The sequence below is a fragment of the Ranitomeya variabilis genome, chromosome 4 (assembly GCF_051348905.1).
Source record: "Ranitomeya variabilis isolate aRanVar5 chromosome 4, aRanVar5.hap1, whole genome shotgun sequence".
Taxonomy (NCBI): Eukaryota; Metazoa; Chordata; class Amphibia; order Anura; family Dendrobatidae; genus Ranitomeya; species Ranitomeya variabilis.
Window position 1 is genome coordinate 355,196,164 of NC_135235.1, and position 16,790 is coordinate 355,212,953.

At 43.9% G+C, this 16,790-nt stretch overlaps 1 protein-coding gene across 5 annotated transcripts in view; it reads right to left on the reverse strand.

The window, feature by feature from the left end:
- The window catches only part of LOC143764762 (C-Jun-amino-terminal kinase-interacting protein 4-like), a 951,487-nt gene that overhangs the window by 728,600 nt on the left and 206,097 nt on the right, over positions 1–16,790 (reverse strand). The window lies entirely within an intron of this gene.

The window sequence follows — 16,790 nt, forward strand, 5'->3', positions numbered from 1 at the left end:
CGTCAGCTGCATACACTCATACCCCTCAGACCAAAGGAAACATATTAAAAAGAAACATAAAAGCAAGGACTATTTTCTAATTCTTGGGGCTTAAGGTTTAACTTAAGCCCCAAGGGTGTTTTGCATGTTAATGACCGGGCCAATTTTTACAATTCTGACCACTGTCCCTTTATGAGGTTATAACTCAGGAACGCTTCAAAGGATCCTGATTATTCTGACATTGTTTTCTCGTGAAACTTCATGATAGTGGTAAAATTTCTTCGATAATACTTGCGTTTATTTGTGAAAAAAATTGAAATTTGGCGAAAATTTTGAAAATTACGCAATTTTCCAACTGCCCTTAAATCACAGAGATATGTCACATAAAATACTTAATAAGTAACATTTCCCATATGCCTACTTTACATCAGCACAATTTTGGAACCAAATTTTTTTTTTTGTTATAAGGGTTAAAAGTTGACCAGCAATTTCTCATTTTTACAACACCATTTTTTTTTAGGGACCACAATCTCATTTGAAGTCATTTCTCATGAGGGGTCTATATGATAGAAAATAACCAAGTGTGACACGATTCTAAAAACTGCACCCCTCAAGGTGCTCAAAACCACATTCAAGAAGTTTATTAACCCTTCAAGATGTATCACATGAATTTTTGGAATGTTTAAAGGGACTGTCACCTGAATTTGGAGGGAACAATTTTCAGCCATAAGGGCGGGGTTTTTGGGTGTTTGATTCACCCTTTCCTTACCCACTGGCTGCAATATTGGATTGAAGTTCATTCTCTGTCCTCCGTAGTACATGCCTGCACAAGGCAATCTTGCCTTACGCAGGCGCAGGCGTGTACTATGGAGGACAGAGAATGAACTTCAATCCAATATTGCAGCCAGCATGTACCCTCCAAATTCAGGTGACAGAGTCCCTTTAAAAAAAATGAACATTTAACTTTATTTCACACAAAATTTACTTCAGCTCCAATTTGATTTATTTTACCAAGGGTAACAGGAGAAAATGGACACCATAAGTTGTTGTACAATTTGTCCTGAGTATGCCGATACCCCATATGTGGGGGTAAACCACTGTTTGGGCGCATGGCAGAGCTCAGAAGGGAAGGAGCGCTATTTGACTTTTCAATACAAAATTGACTGGAATTGAGATGGGACACCATGTTGCGTTTGGAGAGCTCCTGATGTGCCTAAACATTGAAACCCCCCACAAGTGACACCATTTTGGAAAGTAGACCCCATAAGGAACTTATCTAGATGTGTGGTGAGCACTTTGACCCACCAAGTGCTTCACAGAAGTTTATCATGCAGAGCCGTAAAAAAAATAAACATTTGTTCACAAAAATGATCTTTCCACCCCTATTTTTTTATTTTCCCAAGTGTAAGAGAAGAAATTGGACATCAAAAGTTGTTGTGCAATTTGTCCTAAATACACTGATACCCCATATGTGGGGGTAAACCACTGTTTGGGCGCATGGCAGAGCTCGGAAGGGAAGGAGTGCCGTTTGACTTTTCAATGCAAAAGTGACAGGAATTGAGATGGGACGCCATGTTGCATTTGGAGAGCCTCTGATGTGTTCCTAAGGAACTTATCTAGATGTGTGGTGAGAGCTTTGAACCCCCAAGTGTTTCACTACAGTTTATAACGCAAAGCCGTAAAAATAAAAATAAAAAATTTCCCACAAAAATTATTTTTTAGCCCCCAGTTTTGTATTTTCCTAAGGGTAAAAGGAGAAATTGGATCCCAAAAGTTGTTGTCCAATTTGTCCTGAGTACACTGATACCCCATATGTGGGGGGGAACCACTGTTTGGGCGCATGGCAGAGCTCGGAAGGGAAGGAGCGCCATTTGGAATGCAGACTTAGATGGATTGGTCTACAGGCGTCACGTTGCATTTGCAGAGCCCCTGCTTTAACTAAACAGTAGAAACCCCCCCACAAGTGACCCCATATTGAAAACTAGACCCCCCAAGGAACTTATCTAGATGTGTTGTGAGAACTTTGAACCCCCAAGTGTTTCACTACAGTTTATAATGCACAGCCGTGAAAATAAAAAATATTTTTTTTTACAAAAATGTTTTTTTTAGCCCCCCAAATTTTTCTTTTCCCAAGGGTAACAAGAGAAATTGGACCCCAAAAGTTGTTGTCCAATTTGTTGTGAGTACGCTGATACCCCATATGTTGGGGTAAACCCCTGTTTGGGCGCACGGGAGAGCTCGGAAGGAAATGAGCACTGTTTTACTTTTTCAACGCAGAATTGGCTGGAATTGAGATCGGACGCCATGTCGCATTTGGAGAGCCCCTGATGTGCCTAAACAGTGGAAACCCCCAATTCTAACTGAAACCCTAACCCTAGCCCCAACCATAGCCCTAACCCTAGCTCCAACAATAGCGCTAACCCTAACCCTAGACCTAACCCTAAACCAAACCCTAGACCTAGCCCTAATCCTGGCCCTAACCCTAATGGGAAAATGGAAATACATACATTTTTTTTTTATTTTATTATTTTTCCCTAACTAAGGGGGTAATGAAGGAGGGTTTGATTTACTTTTATAGCAGGTTTTTTAGCGGATTTTTATGATTGACAGGTGTCACAGACTAAAAGACGCTTATTATTGCAAAAAATAGTTTTTGTGTCTCCACATTTTGAGAGTTATAATTTTTCCATATTTTGGTCCACAGAGTCATGTGAGGTCTTGTTTTTTGATGTACGAGTTGACGTTTTTATTGGTAATATTTTAGGGCACGTGACATTTTTTGATCGCTTTTTATTCCGATTTTCGTGAGGCAAAATGACCAAAAACCAGCTATTCGTGAATTTCTTTTTTTGGGGGGAGGGCGTTTATACCATTTTACGTTTCGTAAAATTGATAAAGCAGTTTTATTGTTCAGGTCAGTACGATTACAGTGATACCTCATTTATATCATTTTTTTATGTTTTGGCGCTTTTATACGATAAAAACTATTTTATAGAAAAAATAATTATTTTTGCATCGCTTTATTCTGAACACTAACTTTTTTATTTTTTTTGCTGATGATGCTGTATGGCGGCTCGTTTTTTGCGGGGCAAGAATACATTTTCAGCGGTACCATAGTTATTTATATCCATCTTTTTGATTGCGTGTTATTCCACTTTTTATTTGGCGGTATGATAATAAAGCGTTGTTTTTTGCCTCGTTTTTTTTTTTTTTTACCGCGTTCACTGAAGAGGTTAACTAGCGGGACAGTATTATAGGTGGGGTCGTTACGGACGCGGCAATACTAAATATGTGTAATATTATTTTTTTTTAATTATTTAGATAAAGAAATGTATTTATGAGAACAATTTTTTTTTTATTTATTTAGGATTTTTTTCTTTTTTAACACATGTGAATATATATATATTTTTTTACTTTACAACATTATAACATCATGTTATAGGGTCAGATCGCTGATCTGACACTTTTGCACAGCACTGTGTCAGATCCGCAATCAGACATGCAGGGATGCAGGCTTCCCAGTGCTTGCTCTGAACAGGCGCTGGTAAGCCACCTCCCTGCAGGACCCAGATGTAGCCCCGTGGCCATTTTGGATCCGGGGCCTGCAGGGAGAAGAAGGTAGGAGACCCTCAGAGCAACGCAATTACATTGCGTTGCTCCGAGGGTCTCCGGGAAGCACGCAGGGAGCCCCTGTGCGATTCTTCCCTATGCCGCTGGAACACTGCAATCATGTTTGATCGTAGTGTGCCGGGGGTTAATGTGCCAGGGGCGGTGACCCCCGTGAGTGTGGACGATCGCCTATGATGTACTATCCCGTCACTGGGAATTAAGTCCCAGGTCACCTCGACGGGATAGTACGTCATATGGGATTAAGGGGTTAAACCCCAAATCTGATAATCCAGCATTTAGTTTCCACTAGAGTATTACAAAAAAGACCAGAGGTAGGAGACTGCCCAGAGAAAACTAAGGGGTAAGGTTTCTCCTTGTGGAGAGTGACATACCAGCTCTGGCTTGTCAAGGTAAGGAAACTTATTCACCTTGCAATGCTCCTCTGGTAAATTTAATATGCACATATTTAGTATCCCGGCGTCTGGAACGCAAAGTTCACCACAATAAAACTATGCTTTATCATACTGCAAACAAACAGTGGAATAAAATGTGATAAAAGCCTACAACCTGTAGTAAGCACCGATCCACCAAACCGCTGCACGACCAGCTCTGACCTCACCTACTGTATCCTCACCCATCGCTTATAAATTGTGGCCCTCGCGGGCAGGGTTCTCTCTCCTCCTGTACCAGTCGTGACTTGTATTGTTTAAGATTATTGTACTTTTATACCCTTTTCCACACGTAAAGCTCCATAGAATAAATGGCACTATAACAATAAATAATAAAAAATAAATGTAAATAAAAATGGAATAGCTCAAAATGTCATCTTGTCAAACAATGTTACAGTGCTCAAAATAAAGCGATGCAAAAATAATTCTACATATAAAATAGCTTTTATTGCGTAAAGGCGACAAAACATTAAAAAAAATATATATACCGTATTTTCCGGCGTATAAGACGACTTTTTAACCCCTAAAAATTGTCCCAAAAGTCGGGGGTCGTCTTATACGCCGGGTACGGCGTGTGCAGGGAGCGATCCTGGATGTTCCCAGGGTCTGAAGGAGAGGAGACTCTCCTTCAGGCCCTGGGATCTATATCCATGTAAAAAATAAAGAATAAAAATAAAAAATATGGATATACTCACCCCTCTGACGAACCCTGGCTGTCACCGCTGCAAGAGTCTGCCTCTGTTCCTAAGAATGCAGAGAGTGAAGGACCTTCCATGACGTTGCGGTCAGGTGACCGGTCACGCGACCAATCACAAGACCGCGACGTCACCGCAGGTCCTACACTCACTGCATTCTTAGGAACGGAGGCAGACGCTTGCAGCGGTGACAGCCAGGGTTCGTCGGAGGGGTGAGTATATCCATATTTTTTATTTTTATTCTTTATTTTTTACATGAATATGGATCCCAGGGCCTGAAGGAGAGTCTCCTCTCCTCCAGACCCTGGGAACCACACGCCGTATAAGATGACTGGGCGTATAAGATGACCCCCGTCTTATACGGCGGGCATATCCCAAATTCCATATGGAAAAGTTGGGGGTCGTCTTACACGCCCAGTCGTCTTATACACCAGAAAATACGGTATATACAAATGCAATATCGCTGTAATCGTACTGACATGAAGAATAAAGTTGCCCTATCAATGGTACCACACACGCCATAAACCCACCACAAAAAACTATTCTTGAATTGCTGGCTTTTGTACATTCCTCCTCCCAAAAATCGGAATAGAAAGTGATCAAAAAATTTAATATGCCTGAAAATGGTACCAATAAAAAAATCAACTGTTCCTTCAAAAAAACAAGCCATAATATGACTGACAGCAGAAATATGGAAAAAATTATAGCTCTCAAAACATGGCAATGCAAAAACTTGTTATATTTTTTTCCAATAAAAATATATTTTAGTGTGTGACAGCAACCAAACATAAAAAATATATAAATCTGGTATCGCTGTAATCTCACTGACCCGAAGAATAAAGTCACCTAATCACTTATACCACATGAGGAACGGCGTAAAAAAAATAAATAAAACCAATCCTTTACCTGCTGTTGATTTCTTTCATTCTGTCTCCCAAAGATCGCAATAAAGCTCGTCTCACATTTATCCTGAGCTCTGCACTGAGCGCTTACATCGAGGTTTCCGTGTAAATCTCTGAAATACGTGATTCAGACAGAACCCCCAGCAAAAGATTCCCTATAATGAAGCAGATGAAGGCACTGTGGATGCCGTATAAACTGTGATCTGGCGGTGACCCTCTTTTTAAAAGCACACTCGGTCACAGTTTTGTACACTTCTGAAAAGAAGGACACAGCTGAACAGAGGCCAGATGGAGTACAGAATAACTCTGCTACCTCATTATAGTGAATAGATCCTTCGGAGGTTTCATCTGAATCTTGTCACTCAGAGATTTAGATTTAAACCCCAATGTAAGTGCTCAGTGCAGAGCAGGATAAAGATGATCCCAAATGTTATGCAAAATGTTCCCAACAAAAGTTTCAACTCAATCCACACAAAAAAAGAAAGCCCAACTCAGCTCTATCATCTGTTAACAGAAATATAGGGGGCTTCCACGTCTCTGGTAGTACAAAGGTTCTGGAAAAGGGATACAGCATCCCGCCCCCCAAAATAAATGTAGTAAATTATGAGCTCCCAAATCCAAATGTCCCCTCCCTTCTGAATCTCAGTGTGCTTAAACCACATTCAGCGTCAACATGTTTGGCATTTCTGTAGCTTTGAGAGCCTAAGTAATTTATGGGTACGTGTCTCCAGAAGCATGAGCTGGGCACCACAAAGTACTGGGCACTACAATGGCAGTTTGCAATTTTCACTCAGCAATATCCACTGCTGCCTGTTTCAGAAAAACGCCCATGAAGTCAACATCGGCAGTGCACCTGTAGATAAATTCCCAAAGAGGTATAATTTCCAAAATGGAGTCACTTGACGGGGGATTCTGCTCTTATAGCACTTAGAGGCTCTGGATATGAAGTACACAAACTATTCTAGCAAAATTTGAGTCCCAGGAGGCAAATAGCGCTCCATCCCTCCAGAGTCTTGCAGTATGGCTAAGCAGGAGTGTACAGCCACATATGGGGTATTTCCACATTTAGCAAAAACTGTGGGACAAATTTTGGGGCCATTTTTACCCATTTCCCAGTGTGAAAATGTAAAATCTAGGTGTATAACACATGAACTGATTGAGAGGCACAGTTTGTTAAATGGTGTCTCTAATGAGTAGGGTTCTGCTGTTCTGGCACCTCAGGACCTCTGCAAATGTGACATGGCATCCTCAAACCAGTCCAGCAAAATCTGAACTCCAATGTGATGCTTCTTCAATTCTGAATTTTGCACTGTGATTCAAAAGTGATTTTTGACCACATATGGGGTATTTGTGTACTCATGAGAAATTGCACGACAATTTTGGGGGTCCATTTTCTCTGGATAGCCTTGTGAAAATAAAAAAAGTGAGGCTTAAAGAACATTTTTGTGGAAAAAAATCTTAGTTACTCACCAGTTAACGGTGTTTTTCGGAGTCCATGACAGCACTACAGAGAGAGGGGATCCGCCCTTCAGGAACAGGAAACCAACAGATACATAAGGGCGGCACCTCTCCATGCATCAGTTGGTTTACAGAGCACAAGAGGACCACCAAGGTTAACAGCATAATTGATATACAACTATACTACTACTAACTATTCACCACGAGTGAATTATATAAACAAAGTAAGAGATGTACACACATAACTTAAGAAGATGGGAGGGTATGTATGGGTGCTGTCATGGACTCTGAAAAACACCGTTAACCGGTGAGTAACTAAGACTTTATCGGTCGTCCATGACAGCACCACAGAGAGAATTACAGAGAGTAAACTGACTAGGGAGGGACTACAGCTTGCAGAACCCTTACACCAAAAGAGAGGTCCAAGGAAGCACCCAGGTTTAATCTATAATGGTTATAGAATGTGTTTTGAAAAGACCAAGAAGCAGCCTTACATATTTGGTCGATCGACAATTCTAACCTCTCCGCCCACGAGGCAGCCATAGCTCTAGTGGAATGTGCTCTTAGACCTTCAGGCGCCAGCTTGCCCTCTGAGATGTATGCCAGTGAAATAGCCTCCCTGATCCACCTAGCTAGCGTAGGTTTTGATGCTCTATGACCTTTCCTGCTACCCTGATAGAACACGAATAGGGCATTATCTGTCATGATTCCCAATGGCAGGGACGAAGTAAATAACAGGACTAGCTCTAGGAAGATGGAATCTAAGCTGACCGCGATGCTGAACCTAACTCACAACTAACAATAGTCGGGGAACATACCTACGTTTTATCCCTAGATGTCTCGCACCAGCCGAAGATCTAGCTACCCCTAATAGAGGAAAACACAGACCTGGCTTGCCTCCAGGGAAACCCCAAAAGTGATAGCAGCCCCCAACATATAATGACGGTTAGGTAAGAGGAAAACACGTACGTAGTATGAATACAGGTTCAGCAAAGAGAGGCCCACTAACTAGATAGCCGAAAATACAAAAGAGGACTTTGCGGTCAACTCAAAACCCTACAAAATACCATCCTGAAATTACCTTAACTCCGATATCAACTCATGACACTGGAGTGGTCATTTCAGCTCACTAGAGCTTCCAGCAGCAAGGTTCAGATAAATGCACGCTGGACAAAACATACAAAAAAATACAAATGATCCAACTTAGCTGAATCAGCAGACTTAGGAGCAGGTAGCAAGCAACAGAGGAGCTCTGGTAACATTGATAGCCGGCACTAGAATGACTGAGAAGCCAGACTATATAGGAAACTCCCATTTCCTGATGGAAACAGGTGAACTGGAAATAAGGGACAGAAGTCAGCCAGTACCACCAGTAGCCACCAGAGGGAGCCCACAAACAGAATTCACAACAGTACCCCCCCTTGAGGAGGGGGCACCGAACCCTCATGAGAACCACCAGGGCGATCTGGATGGGCCCTATGAAAGGCGCGAACCAAATCAGAGGCATGAACATCAGAGGCAGTCACCCAAGAATTATCTTCCTGACCGTATCCCTTCCATTTAACCAAATATTGAAGTCGCCGTCTGGAAACGCGAGAGTCCAAAATCTTCTCCACAACATACTCCAATTCCCCCTCCACGAGCACAGGAGCAGGAGGCTCAACAGAAGGAACAACCGGTACTTCGTACCTCCGCAACAACGACCGATGGAAGACATTATGAATAGTGAAAGAAGCTGGTAGGTCCAAACGAAAAGATACAGGATTAAGAATCTCCAAAATCTTATAAGGACCTATAAACCGAGGTTTAAACTTAGGAGAAGAGACCTTCATAGGGACAAAACGAGAAGATAACCACACCAAGTCCCCAACACGAAGACGATGACCCAAACGACGACGACGATTAGCAAACTGCTGAGTCTTCTCCTGAGACAACTTCAAATTGTCCACCACATGACTCCAAATCTGATGCAGTCTATCCACCATAGTGTCCACTCCAGGACAATCCGAAGATTCTACCTGGCCAGATGAAAAACGAGGGTGAAACCCTGAACTGCAAAAGAAAGGAGAAACCAGAGTGGCAGAACTGGCCCGATTATTGAGGGCAAACTCCGCCAATGGCAAAAAGGCGACCCAATCATCCTGATCAGCAGACACAAAACACCTCAAATAAGTCTCCAAGGTCTGATTAGTTCGCTCCGTCTGGCCATTCGTCTGAGGATGGAATGCAGACGAAAAAGACAAATCAATGCCCATCCTGGCACAGAACGCCCGCCAGAATCTAGACACAAATTGGGATCCCCTATCAGAAACGATGTTTTCCGGGATACCATGTAAACGGACCACATTCTGAAAAAATAAAGGAACCAACTCCGATGAAGACGGCAACTTGGGCAAGGGTACCAAATTAATCATTTTAGAAAAACGGTCACACACCACCCAAATGACGGACATTTTCTGAGAAACCGGGAGATCCGAAATGAAGTCCATAGAGATGTGCGTCCAAGGCCTCTTCGGAATAGGCAAAGACAACAACAATCCACTGGCCCGAGAACAGCAAGGCTTGGCCCGAGCACAAACATCACAAGACTGTACAAAAGTAAGCACATCCCGAGACAGGGAAGGCCACCAGAAGGACCTGGCCACCAAATCCCTGGTACCAAAGATTCCAGGGTGGCCTGCCAACGCAGAAGAATGCACCTCCGAAATGACTCTACTGGTCCACTCATCTGGAACAAACAGTCTCTCAGGCGGACAACGGTCAGGCCTATCCACCTGAAATTCCTGCAAAGCACGTCGCAAGTCTGGGGAGACAGCAGACAATATCACTCCATCCTTAAGGATACCCGTAGGCTCAGAATCACCAGGAGAGTCAGGCTCAAAACTCCTAGAAAGGGCATCTGCCTTCACATTTTTTGAACCTGGCAGATATGAGACCACAAAATTAAATCGAGAGAAAAACAATGACCAGCGCGCTTGTCTAGGATTCAGACGCCGGGCAGACTCAAGGTAAATCAGATTCTTGTGATCAGTCAAGACCACCACCTGATGTCTGGCACCCTCAAGCCAATGACGCCACTCCTCAAATGCCCACTTCATAGCCAAGAGCTCCCGATTACCAACATCATAATTTCGCTCGGCGGGCGAAAATTTTCGAGAGAAGAACGCACATGGTCTCATCACTGAGCAATCGGAACTTCTCTGCGACAAAACCGCCCCAGCTCCAATCTCGGAAGCATCAACCTCGACCTGAAAAGGGAGTGAAACATCAGGCTGGCGCAACACAGGGGCAGAAGAAAAGCGGCGCTTAAGCTCCCGAAAGGCCTCCACAGCCGCAGAGGACCAATTGGCAACATCAGCACCCTTCTTAGTCAAATCAGTCAGAGGCTTAACAACACTTGAAAAACCGGTTATGAATCGACGATAGAAATTAGCAAAGCCCAAGAATTTCTTAAGACTCTTCAAAGAAGTGGGCTGCATCCAATCACAAATAGCCCGAACCTTGACAGGATCCATCTCAATAGAAGAAGGGGAAAAAATGTACCCCAAAAAAGAGATCTTCTGATGTACCCCAAAAAATGTACCCCAAAAATGCACTTTGAACCCTTTACAAACAAAGAATTGGCCCGTAAAACCTGAAAAACCTTCCTAACCTGTTGAACGTGCGACTCCCAGTCATCCGAAAAAATCAAAATATCATCCAAATACACAATCATAAATTTATTCAGATATTCACGGAAAATATTGTGCATAAAGGACTGAAAGACTGAAGGGGCATTAGAAAGACCAAAAGGCATTACCAGATACTCAAAATGGCCCTCGGGCGTATTAAATGCAGTTTTCCACTCATCTCCCTGCTTAATCCGCACCAAATTATACGCACCCCGAAGATCAATCTTAGAGAACCACCCTGCCCCCTTAATACGGGCAAACAAATCAGTCAATAGTGGCAAAGGATACTGGTATTTAACAGTGATCTTATTCAACAGCCGATAATCAATACAAGGCCTCAGAGAGCCATCTTTTTTACCCACGAAAAAAAAACCTGCTCCTAAAGGGGATGAGGAAGGACGAATATGTCCCTTTTCCAAGGACTCTTTAATATACTCTCGCATGGCAGCATGTTCCGGCACTGACAGATTGAACAAGCGACCTTTAGGAAATTTGCTGCCAGGAATCAAATCTATAGCACAATCGCAATCCCTGTGAGGAGGGAGAGAACTAATTTTAGGCTCCTCAAAAACATCACAGTAGTCAGACAAAAATGCCGGAACCTCAGAGGGAGTAGATGAAGCAATGGAAACCAAAGGTACCTCCCCATGAGCCCCCTGACATCCCCAGCTTACCACAGACATAGTTTTCCAGTCAAGGACTGGATTATGAGTTTGTAACCATGGCAATCCAAGCACTAAGACATCATGCAAGTTATACAATACAAGAAAGCGAATCACCTCCCGATGGTCAGGAGTCATACACATAGTCACTTGTGTCCAGTATTGTGGTTTATTCCTAGCCAGTGGTGTAGAGTCGATTCCCTTTAAAGGAATAGGGACTTCCAAAGGCTCTAGACTAAACCCACAGCGCCTGGCAAAGGACCAATCCATAAGACTCAGGGAGGCGCCAGAATCCACATAGGCATCCACGGTGATAGAAGATAACGAACAAATCAAAGTCACAGACAAAATAAACTTAGACTGCAAAGTGCCAATTGCTAAAGATTTATCAACCTTTTTTGTGCGTTTAGAGCATGCTGATATAACATGAGCAGAATCACCACAATAGAAGCACAACCCATTTTTACGCCTGTAATTCTGCCGTTCGCTTCTGGACAGAATTCTATCACATTGCATATTCTCCGGAGCCCGCTCAGAGGACACCGCCAAATGGTGCACAGGTTTGCGCTCCCGCAAACGCCGGTCAATCTGAATAGCCATTGTCATGGACTCATTCAGACCTGTGGGCGTAGGAAACCCTGAAAATTAATTTAACTTTAATAGCGGACACATTAGCTGCAGACGCTGGCTTCCTGCAGCTGCTGAGCGATCATGCATGCTCGCTACTTAAACAAATGAATATTCACTGCCCTCCACTCCCATGGGCGCAGAGGACAGTGAATATTTGTTCCCTTTAGTAGCGGGCACACGTGAAAGCCCGGCGCTGCATGAAGCTGGTGGCTGCTGCTACTGTGCCAGGTACTAAAGAGCAATGAGTACTCACTGCTCTCCATTAACATAATCCTGGCGAGGAGAGCAGTGAATATTCCGGCAGCTGTCCTCTGCTTGAAAGCAGCGCATGAAGTCACTGCCATGCGCAGCTTACAAGCATAAATCAGCTGCCTGCATCGGAACAAGATGCTGCGAGGGAGCACAGGAGGGTAAGTGTGATGGTTTATTTTTCTTAATGTTTTTCTGATAAGGGCCTGCATACCAGGATAGAGATGAGGAGGCCAATCATACCAAGATAAGGATGGGGTCATGCATACCAGGATATAGATAGGGTCCCTGCATGTCAGGACAGGGATGAGAGGGCCATGCATGCTAGGATACAGTTAATGGGGCAATGCATGCCAGGATAGGGATGAGGGGGGCATACGGTACTTGCCAAGATAGGGATAAGGGGGCCATGCATACCAGGATGAGGATGAGGGGATAATGTATACCTGGCTTATACTTGAAGCCATACGTTTTCACAGTTTTTTGTGGTAAAATTAGGTGCCTCTGCTTATATTTGGGTTGACTTATACTCAAGTATATACGGTATTTCAGTATGGGCCTTTGGGTGCAATATTGGCTACAAGAAAATGGGAGAGGTATTCTCAGTCTGTGAATATTAATCAAAACATTTAAGTGATAGGGAGGTGATGAACCTGTAGAGTCAGTGCATCTATGAATTGATTGATCTGTAAGATACACAAGTAACAGTACCTCCCTATCACTTAAAGGAGTTGTCCCACAAACAACGTACACTTAAGGTACCGTCACACTAAACGATATCGCTAGTGATCCGTGACGTTGCAGCGTCCTGACTAGCGATATTGTTGAGTGTGACAGGCAGCAGCGATCAGGATCCTGCTGTGATATCGCTGGTCGTTGATTAAAGTTCAGAACTTTATTTGGTCGTCAGATCGCCGTGTATCGTTGTGTTTGACAGCAAAAGCAACGATACCAGCGATGTTTTACAATGGTAACCAGGGTAAATATTGGGTTACTAAGCGCAGGGCCGCGCTAAGTAACCCGATGTTTACCCTGGTTACCAGTGTAAAATGTAAAAAAACAAACACTACATACTCACCTTTGCGTCCCCCGCCGTCCGCTTCCTGCACTGACTGAGCGCCGGCCGTAAAGTGAAAGCACAGCACAGCGGTGATGTCACCGCTCTGCTGTTAGGGCCGACACTCACAGTCCATGCAGGAAGCGGACGCCGGGGGATGCGAATGTAAGTATGTACTGTTTGTTTTTTTACATTTTACACTGGTAACCAGGGTAAACATCGGGTTACTTAGCGTGGCCCTGCGCTTAGCAACCCGATGTTTACCCTGGTTACCCGGGGACCTCGGCATCGTTGGTCGCTGAAGAGCTGTCTGTGTGACAGCTCTCCAGCGACCAAACAGCGACGCTGCAGCGATCGGCATCGTTGTCTGTATCGCTGCAGCGTCGCTTAGTGTGACGGTACCTTTAACCCAATAGATTTTAGATTAAAAAAAAAAAAAGGGTTCACCATTGGACGTCTTAAAAAACATTCCTGTAGACAATCTTCTAAATGTTAATGTGCCCCTGCCAAATACTGTTTAAATGCCACACCTGACAATGCAAGGACATGGTCTGAACACACCAAAGATCCTGGGCAGGAGAGGAAGCTAAAGATAGTATACAGTCAGGACAATGTGGGATTGCAGATGCTGGTTTCTGTAAGGAAAAACATTCTCATGCCCATTTAAAAACGTGTTATACCTCATAGAAAGAATCAGCTGTGATCCCATACTGTAATATCTATATATTGTTTTTCCCAGGAGCAGTGGTATAACTGACCATGTTTCTGCATGGTCAGGCACATCCAATACACAAGGGTACGTTTATAAGCTTGGTACTAGAACATTTTTCTTTAAACATTCAGTTGTGGAACATATTTTTATTCTAAGATCTATAACCGTATATACTCATGTATAAGCTGAGATTTTCAGCACATTTTTTTGTACTGAAAATGCCCCCCTCGGCTTATACACGAGTCATGGTCCCAGAAAGCCGGTGGGGGAGGAGGAGCAGTGGCAGGAGTCGGCGACTGTGACATCATGTTCCTCCTCCTCGCGCGGTCCTGCAAGTCCCTGCATCTCCGTTGTCCAAAGCCGGCAGCTCTCCTCTGCTCAGCGGTCATGTGGTACCGCTCATTAAAAAGGTAATGAATATGTACATGTCTCCACTCCCATAGGCGTGGAGCGCATATTCGTTACCTTAATGAGCGGTACCAGGTGACCGCTGAGCAGAGGAGAGGAGAGGAGAGGAGAGCTGCCGGCGCCGGACAATGGAGACGCAGGGACTTACAGGACCGCGCGAGGAGTGGGAGTATGACGGGGGAGGATGCTGAGCCATACATAGAAGGAGAGGATGGGGAGGACACCTAGCCATGCATAGAAGGGGAGGACGCTGAGCCATACATAGAAGAGGGAGGACATGGAGGACGCGGAGCCATACATAGAAGGGGGAGGACAAGGGAGGACGCTGAGCCATACATAGAAGGGGAGGACAGGGAGGACACTGAGCCATACATAGAAGGTGGAGGACAGGAAGGACCCTGAGCCATGAATACAACTAGGAGACCAGGGGAGCCACACATAGCAGGACAGGGATGAGGGGACAATGCATACCTGGCTTATACTAGAGTCAATAAGCTTACCTAGTTTTCGGTGGCGAAATTAGGTGCCTCGGCTTATACTCGGGTCGGCTTATACTCAAGTACACACGTAATGTACTATGTTGGAGGAACAACCCCTTAAGCTTTATTTTTTTAATTCTTCATACATTGCAAACAAAGAGGGCGTTCTTTATATCATTCAGACTTCATTTCCCTGCTAAACCAAAATCCAGAAATCATGGCTTATGAGTCACAGAAAACATGCTTCCTGGAGTGTGAATGGAGAAAAAAAAAACAGCAAATTGCAGATGTTAACTGCAGACACTGTCTGTTGAGCACCGTCAAGGTCCATGTTACATGATGCAGAATTTGGAGCAGGGTATGTGGAGGAGGAGGGAAAGGAGGAGCAGCAGCAGGTACATGTGTAGGGGGGACATTGAGTGTGAACAGGCAAGACAGGCAGAGTGAAAAATAACGGCAATAATGTTGGCCTAAACAACCAACAGTCACAGCAGGGTGATGAAAATGAACCACAAAAGCCCTTGGTACTGCTGGACAACACTATAAGCTGTATTCTGGAATTCTTGTCAGATGAAAGATGTATTGCTACCATCAAGCAACAGCATGATTTATCTATACCTATGCTTTAGGACCTTTAATATAAAAGCAAACTAGGATAATTTTTTCCTGACTTCAGAAGGAAGTCCAAATTAGCTCATTAACAGGATAAGCTGGGTTACCTGTTTTGCGAAGTTTTCAATGAGCGAGGGTCTGCCACCTACAAGACTAACCAGAAGATCCAGCGCTCTCCCTGCACCAGAATTAAGGCTACAACAAGAAGCCAAGAAAGTAGCAGCAACAGCTACAGTATATATTTGACATGATGGATTAGGTGTTTTATCCGCCATTTACCAACTTGACACACCCAACAGCCAGGTTCAGACATACCTAGACTATATGCTGTCTCAGGCAGAAACCTTAACCCCTTAGTAACCACAAATATGTCTTTTAACCCCTTTGACTTCGGACGTAATATTCCGCCCATGTGACCTGGGCCTATTTGACCATGGATGGAATATTAGGCCCGAACGAGCGACCGCGCACATGGGGTGTGCTCAGGTGATCACCGCCGGTTATCAACTGATTCTGACAGCTGACATCCGACACTAGGTGCCAGGAGTGGTCACAGACCGCTTCCAGCACTTTAACCCCCTCGTAGTGATAGCGGGGATCTCAACGAGGTCACCACAGTTCAAACCGGCGGTAATCTTGACCAGAGGTAACCTTGATGACGTCACCGCCGGTCACTGACGCTGCGCTCACAGCTGCTCATTCCCCGGTGATTCTCAGCCTGGACAGTCGCATCTTAGCACCGTCCAGGTTGAAAACTAACTATACCCCAGACATGGATTACGGCGGGGATAGAATGACGGAGAGTTGAGGGATATTACTGTTTTTTATTTTAGCTTTATTACAGGAGAAGGAGGACTTTGGTGGAATTAGGAGTTAGGTGAGTATAGAGGTGCTTGTTCTTTTTAAATAAAAATGGAAAACTGTGTTTTGTTTTATTTCTAATTAAATAATTTATTCTGCTTGTGACTTTATTTACCATACAACTATGGGGATTAGTAATGGATAGATGTCTTATTGACGCCTCTCCATTACTAATCTGTGGGCTTGATGTCACCAGACAATACAAAGGTGACATCAACCTCACAAATATGAACCACACTTTCCACCGCCATAGGGAAGTGGGAAGAACCGGGCAAAGCACCAGAATTGATCCATCTAATAGATGTGCCAGGTCAGAAGGCTAGTAAATAAAAATTTCAAAAACTGACTGTCACATGC